Consider the following 9038-nt stretch of genomic DNA (forward strand, 5'->3'; position numbering starts at 1 on the left):
TTAAAATCAGTAGGCTCTGAGTAAAGCATATTACCCTTCATAGTGTGGATGGGCTTCATCTAGTCAGCTGAAAGCCTTAAGGAAAAAGATTGAGGTCCCCCAAAGAAGAATAAATTCTGACTCTTGACTGCCTTAGACTTGAGACTGTAGCATCAGCTTTTTGCCAGATCTTCAGCCTACTGGTCTGCACTGCAGATTTTTGTCTTACCAGTGTCCATAATTGAATGAGCTGATTCCTTAAAATCATTCAGTCAGTTAATCAGTCAATGAATCAATTAATCAGTCTCTCTCATACACAGATACACAGCACACACACACAGTCACACACACACTATATTGGTTCTATCTCTTTGGAGAACGCTGACTAATAAAACTATGCAACTGTCTAGATACTATGACAGTAGGATAAAATCAGTTAATGAGTGCAACTGTGCTATGTAAACTTTAGGGCACCACACTGAAATATAAATGACATAAAATCCAAATATAGATACAGAGGCTTTTCTGTATAAGGGAATGATTATTTCCTTGTTTTTTTTAAATTTGTTCACCCACATTATACTAATTAAAATGGTTGCAAGGTTAAAGAGCAGATCTGGAAGCAAAACATGAGCTCTGGAGGTTGAGTGAAGATTTGGAATAAGGGTCATTTAGAATGTACTGAATCTCAGAAGGGTAAAACAGAGAGGGGGTTGGTTATGAACACAAAGAAGGGGGTGAAATAAGGGTTTCTGGATTTGGTCATTAGGAGGTAACAGATGGCATTTCATGAAATGGGTTTCATAGATTGATGGTAGAGGATCTCCATTTGTATGGGCAAAGCCAAGGTCATAAAATGTTTTCAAGAAGTACACTCTAGAAAAGAAGTAAAATCTTGGGCTCATACCCTGTACAGTTATTTTAGAAACACTTACTTTCAGAGGAGATCATGCATCATCAAATGGCCAGAACAGTAACTTAATCCAGCAGGGTGGGAGGTCTCTTTATGAGTTTAAAAGCAGAGAAGACATTTTAATATCTTACTTCTTTGTTCAGATTTCTTTTCAGATTGTGTGGGAAAGTTCTTAATAAAGAAATTAAATAGAGGGATAGAACTTTACGTAATATACTGTGTACATTTGATGCTATCAAGATTGGCAAATTTTCTAGATTAAAAGCTGCTATTAGCTCACTGTTTTTTTTTTAGCCAACATATTTTCATTCAAATAATCTACTGTGCACTGACATGCAAGAGAAACATCAGTTCCTAATGAAATAAGCCCCCTAGTTTTCTGATGTTTTGTATCTAAGGGTGATCTCACGAATACAAAGTTTAATGGAACTCAAGTGCTGTACTAAGTAAATATCCCCTTTTTGCAGTAATCTCATGACCATATTTATTTTAAATTGCTGGAATAAATGATTTCTGTTCAGATGATTTTTAGGTAGACCTACCCAGAGTTGATTCCCTGATGCAAGTGCTTATGTGCAAACAGCAAGAGTCTGAATGCATGCATAATCAATAATGCATCTAGAGGCTCTCAGCTGAGTTCACTCAGAGTATCTATTAGACCTTGTCTCTCAATATCTCATCTCTCTAGCTAATTAGGCAAGCATTCCAGGGAACCTTGGCTGCAGTAACCCACCTTACTTTGAGCAATAAGGAGAAAGAAATTATCCCTAGAGGGGTGAAGGGTAGTTTTCTGTGGTGGCTCCATACATATTTGAACCTGTGCCTCAATGATTTTGCACAACTGGCACATATTTTAGAGTCCTTTATTCTTTCAACATTTATTCAAAAACATTAACTGAGTGCTTTCTAGGTGTCAATTATTGTTGGGGATAGAAGACAGGTTTTCTGCTGTTTGTAGACTGTTTAATCGGAGAAAATAGAAATATACAGGTAAACCAATAAATAAATGAGATACTTTATAGCTAGTAACTACAAGTCCTAAAAAATGAAGTGGGTATGTATTGTAGTGTGGATAGTGAAATTGGCAGGGCTAACTATATACAGTAGTCAGGGAAAGCCTGTTCAAGGAAGTGACTTAGGCTGAAGATTTAGAAGAAGAGATATTCCAGGGCAAAGGGAATTACAATCCCAAAATTCTGAAGTAGGATTTTGAAGTGAAAGTGAAAGTTGATCAGTCGTGTCCGACTCTTTGCGACCCCATTTACTATATGGTCCATGGAATTCTTCAGGCCAGAATACTGGAGTGGGTAGCCTTCTTCAGGGGATCTTCCTGACCCAGGAATTGAACTGGGGTCTCCTGCATTGCAGGCAGATTCTTTCCTAACTGAGCTATCAGGGAAGCCCTGATATTGTATATATGATATATAGGATTTTAATATGTTGAAATAAAAAGGGAAGTCTTCCCGGCCATAGTGCAGAGATTAGTAGTAAGAATGATATGAAGGAAGATCCTGCACAATCTTAAAGATTGTGATTGGGAGTTTGGATTTTATTCTAACTATATTTGGAAGCCACTGGAATATTTTGAGTTGGGTATCAACATGATCTACCCTCTGTTTGTTCTGCCATTCTTTCTTATACTTTTTGAAGCACTTAACCGTCTGCTTTCCATGGGTTTTCTGAGTCAATATTTCAAGTAATGTGTTCTCTAGATAGTTCTTGTTTGTTCAAAAGCCCCATTCCATGAAGTGTTAGTAATAGTATTATTACTGTTTTTTAATTGCATAACTGCCCCAATATTTTTTATTTACTCTCAAATGAATTGTGATACTATAACATCTCATGAAGTGAAGTTAAATTGATTCCATTATATTAGAGTTTGCACACACACAGACCATGAGGCACATTCGGCCCATAGACATGTTTTATTTTTTTCATTTGGGATTTTACAAATTGGGAAACTTAACATAAACATCTAGAGTAATGGGAAAGTATCATATATACACAAATAGGTAAAGTATATACTCAAATAAGCTCACATTTGGAAAATAACATTAGAGAAAGAACTTAACAGGAAGGGACTTAATCAGACCAAAAAACAAAGATGGTGGGGAAGCAGGTTTACAAAGCCAAAGAGGAAAGCCTGGAGACCAACATTCAGTGTGTGTGGCTTGCAGTATTTGGGAAACTGTCATATTACATATAGCTTGTTGTTGTTCAGTTGCTAAGTTGTGTCTGACTCTTTAAGACCCCATGGACTGCAGTATGCCAGTCTCCTCTGTCTTCTACCATCTCGTGGAGTTTACTCAAATTCATATCCATTGAGTCAGTGATGCTATGTAACCATTTCATCCTCCACTGCCCCTTTGTTCTTTTGCTTTCAATCTTTCCCAGCATCAGGGTCTTTACCAATGAGTCAGCTCTTCACATCAGGTGGCCAAAGTATGGGAGCTTCAATATCAGTACTTCCAATGAATATTCTGGGTTGATTTCTTTTAGGACTGACCGATTTGATCTCCTTGCAGTCCAAGGGACTCTGAAGAGATTTCTCCTGCACCACAGTTGGAAAGCATCAATTCTTTGGTGCTCAGCCTTCTATATGGTCCAACTCTCACATCCATCCATGACTACTGGAAAAATGGCTTTGACTGTATGGATCTTTATTGGCAAAGTAGTATCTTTGCTTTTTAATATGCTGTCTAGGTTTGTCATAATTTTCCTCCCAAGGAGCTAGCATCATTTAATTTCATGGCTGCAGTCACCATCTGCAGTGATTTTGAAGCCTAAGAAAATGAAATCAGTCACTGCTTCCAATTTTTACATAGAGCTAGAGGGATCTAATACATATTATGAACCCATATTGTAGGAGTTCAAGTTTCAGATCTAGTGCTTTTTATATATATGATCTTGGACAACTTACTTAATCTTTCTCTGTTCCCATTTTCTTCTCTGTAAAATGGGGATAATAAACTCCTTTTTCATAGGGCTGCAATCAGTATTTTTTAAAATCAGTTTTTGTTTTTATTTTATTTATAGTTGATTTACAACTTCCCTTCCCTGACAGCTCAGTTGGTAAAGAATCTGCCTGCAATGCAGGAGATCCCGAATCGATTTCTGGGTTGGGAAGACCCACTGGAGAAGGCATAGGCTACCCACTCCAGTATTCTTGGGTTTCCCTTGTGGCTCAGCTGGTAAAGAATCTGCCTGCAATGTGGGAGACCGGGTTCAATCCTTGGGTTGGGAAGATCCCCTGAAGAAAGGAAAGGCTACCCACTCCAGTATTCGGTCCATGGGGTCACGTAGAGTCGGACATGACTGAGCGACTTTCACTTTCACTTTTGATTTACAGTGTTGTGTTAGTGTCTGCTGTCCAGTTCAGTTAAGTTGCTCAGTCATGTCCGACTCTTTGTGACCCCATGGACTACAGCTCGCAAGGCTTCCCTGTTCATCACCAACTCCTGGAGCTTGCGCAAACTTATGTCCATAGAGTCGGTGATGCCATCCACCCATCTCATCCTCTGTCGTCCCCTTGTCCTGCTGCCTTCAATCTTTCCCAACATCAGGGTCTTTTCCAGTGAGTCAGCTCTTCGCATCAGATGGCCAAAGTATTGGAGTTTCCGTTTCAGCATTAGCCCTTCCAATGAATAGTCAGGACTGATTTCATTTAGGATGGACTGGTTTGATCTCCGTGCAGTCCAAGGGACTCTCGAGTCTTCTCCGACACCACAGTTCCAGTAGTCATGTATGGATGTGAGAGTTGGCCTGTAAAGAAAGCTGAGCACCAAAGAAATGATGCTTTTGAACTGTGGTGTTGGAATTTGTGCTGTACAGTAAAGTAAATCAGTTATACATAAATATATCTACTTAAAAAATTCTATTCCTGTATAGATCATTACTGAGTATTGAGTATTGTGCTGTATAGTAAGTTCTCATTAGGTATCTTTCTTATATATGATGATGTGTATATGTCAGTCTTAGTCTCCCAGTTTATCCTTCCCTCTCTTCCCTCTTGGTAACCAAAAGTGTGTTTTCTACATCTGTAAACTCAATTTCTGTTTCATAAATAGGTTCATAGATATTGTTATTCAGTTGCTAAGTCTTTGCGACCCCATGGGCTATAGCATGCCAAGCTCCTTGTCCTTCACTATCTCTGGGAGTTTGCTCAAACTCATTTCCATTGAGTCCCTGATGCCATCCAATCTAGATATCCTCTGTCACCCCCTTCTCCTCCTACCTTCAATTTTTCTTAGTATCAGTGTCTTTTCCAATGAGTTGGCTCATTCAGATCAGGAGACCAAAGTATTAGAGCCTCAGTTTTAGCATCAGTCCTTCCAATGAATATTCAGGGTTGATTTCTTTTAGGATTGACTGGTTTGATCTCCTTGCTGTCCAAAGGACTCTCAAGAGTCTTCTTCAACACCAGAATTTGAAAGCATCAATGCTTCGGTGCTCAGCCTTCTTGATGGTCCAACTCTCACATCCATACATGACTACTGGAAAAACCATAGCTTTAACTATACAGATATTTGTTGGCACAGTGATGTCTGTGCTTTTTAATATACTGTCTAGGTTTGTGATATCTTTTCTTCCAAGGAGGAAGCATATTTAATTTCATGGCTGCAGTCACCATCTGCAGTGATTTTGGAGCCCAAGAAAATAAAGTCTGCCCCTGTTTCCACTTTTTCTCCATCTATCTGTCATGAAGTGATGGGACCAGACTCAATGATCTTCATTTTTTGAATGTTGAGTTTTTAAGTTAGTTTTTTCACTCTCCTCTTTCACCCTCATTAGGACGCTCTTTAGTTCCTCTTCACTTTCGGCCATTAGAGAGGTATCTGCATATCTGAGGTTGTTGATATTTCTCCTGGCAATCTTGATTTCGGCTTCTGATTAATCCAGCCTGGCATTTCACATGATGTACTCTGCATATAAGTTAAATTAGCAGGGTGACAATGTACAGCCTTGCTGTACTCCTTTCCCAGTTTGAACCAGGCAGTTGTTCCTTGTGCAGTTCTAACTGTTGCTTCTTGATCTGCATGCAGTTTCTCAGGAGGCAGGTAAGGTGGTCTGGTATTCCCATCGCTTTAAGGATTTTCCATAGTTTGTTGTGATCCACACAGTCAAAGACTTTAGCATAGTCCATGAAGCAGAAGTAGATGTTTTTCTGGAATTCCCTTGCTTTCTCTATGATCCAGTTGATTTTTGCAGTTTGATCTCTGGTTCCTGGTTCTAAATCCAGCTTGTACATCTGGAAATTCTTGGTTCACGCGGTATCAAAGCCTAGTCTGAGGGATTTTGAGCATTACCTTGCTAGCATGTGAAATGAGTGCAGTTGTGCGGTAGTTTGAACATTCTTTAGCACTGACTCTCTTTGGAATTGGGATGAATACTGACCTTTTGCAGTCCTGTGGTCATCGCTGAGTTTTCCAAATTTGCTGGCATATTGGGTGCAGCACTTTCACAGCATCGTCTTTTAGGATTTGAAATAGCTCAGCTGGAATCCTATCACCTCCACTAGCTTTGTTTGTTTTAATGCTTCCTAAGGCCCACTTGACTTCACACTCATCTTTAAATTTTAATTTAATTTTTTGTGACTCCTTTTAAAACATTTTTTTACTTTTTTTAAAAAAATGGAGTGCAGTTGCTTTATAATGTTGTGTTAGTTTCTGTTGTACAACAGCAAACACCAGCTGTGTGTGTACATGTGTCTTCTCCCTCTTGAGCCTCCCTCCCCCCCACCCCTGCCTCACCCCACCCCCTGCCTCCCCCCTCCCCCTGCCTCACCCCACCCCCTGCCTCACCCCTCTGAGGCATCCCAGAGTACGGAGTTGAGCTCCCTGTGCTATATGACAGCTTCCCACTGTTATCTGTTTTACACGTGGTAGTGTGTATATGTCCGTGCTGGTCTCTCAGTTCGTCTCACCCTCTCCTCCCCTTTTCCCCTTGTCTACAATTCCATTCTATAAGTCTGTACCTGTATTCCCGTCCTGAAAATAGGTTCAGCAGTACCGTTTTTTCTGGATTCCACATATATGCATAATATACTATACTTTTTTTCTTTTCTTACTTACTTCACTCTGTATGACTCTGGGTTCATCCACATCACTGCAGATGGCCCAGTTTAATTCCTTCTTACAGCTGAGGAATCTTTCATTGTATATACGTGTCACTCTTTATCCATTCCTATGTTGATGGACTTTCAGGTTGCTTCCGTATCCTCGCTATTGTAAATAGTGCTGCGATGAACACTGAGGTGCGTGTGTCTTTTCGAATCGTTGTTTTCACCGGATATATTCAAGAGTGGGACTGCAGGGTCCTTTGGTGGCACTTGTTAGTTTTCAGAGGAACCTCCATACTGTTCTCCGTAATGGCTGGACCAGTTTACATTCCCACTGGCAGTGTGTGAGGATTCTTTTGTTATGAGGCTGAAGTTACTAACACATATGAAGCACTTAGAATAATTCCTGATACTCAGTAACATTTAGTAAGGATTAGCTATTGTTAACGATCATCCTCACTTTATCAATGAAAAAACTTGACATACTCAAACAACTAATTGATCTCATAGAAGTTACCCAGAAGTTCTCCTGGAGAAGGAAATGGCAACCCACTCCAGTATTCTTGCCTCTGGGGAATCCCATGGACTGAGGAGCGTGGAGGGCTACAGTCCATGGGATTGCCAAGAGTCAGGTATGAATTAGTGCTGTCTTTCTTTCTTTTTACCCAGAAAGTTAATGGAAGACTCAGATCCTGAGACCAAGTCTCTCTCTTTTTTTTTTTCATTTATTTTTATTAGTTGGAGTCTAATTACTTTACAATATTGTAGTGGGTTTTGTCATACATTGACATGAATCAGCCATGGATTTACATGTATTCCCCATCCCGATCTCCCCTCCCACCTCCCTCTCTACCCAATCCCTCTGAGTCTTCCCAGTGCACCAGGCCCAAGCACTTGTGAGACCAAGTCTCTTATGATGCTCTACTGGGGATAAGTGTTTCAGGAATAATTTGAATAGTTTATCTTGAGTAAATTTTAAAAAATAATTTACCTCTGTTAAGTCCAAAAGTTTATCTAAATCAGCAGTTCTCATTTTTGCTTAAATTTCAAGATGCTTTAACATTCTTAAAAATTATTGAAGGCCCCAAAAGAACTTTTGTTTTTGTGGGTTATATCTATTAATATTTACTATATTAGAAATTAAGGTAAGATAACTTATTCATTAATTCATTTTAAAAACCAAAAATAAACCTATTACAAATGATCATAAATAACATATTTTTATGAAAAATAACTATTATAAAAAATAAAAGTATTTAGTGAGAAAGTGAAATTATTTTACATTTTTACAAACCTTTAATGTCTGGCACAATGACAGCTGGATTCTCATATCTGCTTATACATTCAATCTGTTGTGATATTACTCTGGAAAACTCCAATGTATATGCAGTTCCTTGTTTATATGAAAGTGGCTTTTACTTGACTGACTCTCTTATAATCTCAAGGACCCCCAGAGGTCCTGAGAACCACCGATCCAGGTGAAAATGGAGACTTTAGATGGAAAAGATACAAAGCCCTCCCAAGTCCCAAAACTTAGTTTAGAGGTAGAAACTTAGTGGCCAAGAGCAAACTTTCCCAGGGAACAAACAGTAAAATCAAACATTTGTTGCCTTGCATACTCTAGGTACATATCTTTAAAACAAGTGCCCACAGCCACCCCAAAATATTTATTGCTTTATCTAATTATAAAATATTGTCTATCTAACCCCACTCCCTCAAACTACATGTCTGAAAGAGCTTAAGTGAAACAGAGATGGTGCTCAGTTGCTCTAAAGTAAATTAATAAGTAAAAGTATGTTCTGTGAATTCATAGGAAAATGAGAAATAGTCCATGTACTCACCTGTCTTCCTTCTTGTCCTTCCAAGCTTCTTGGCCCTCCTAAATATATGGTATTAGTGCTTTGTGATAGGAGTTGGGTTACTCCAGTGGCTCCTTTCTGCAGTTGATAGGGATAGATGGGGCATTTGAAGGATAATTTCTACTTGATAACAGACCCAATGACCTGTAAAGTATTCATTTTTCTTCTTATCCATTAGATCTTCACAGTTCTGAAGACTGGTTATTACACAGACTAAATTTAGAAGAAG

This window comes from Dama dama, chromosome 29 (genome assembly GCF_033118175.1).
Source record: "Dama dama isolate Ldn47 chromosome 29, ASM3311817v1, whole genome shotgun sequence".
Lineage (NCBI taxonomy): Eukaryota > Metazoa > Chordata > Mammalia > Artiodactyla > Cervidae > Dama > Dama dama.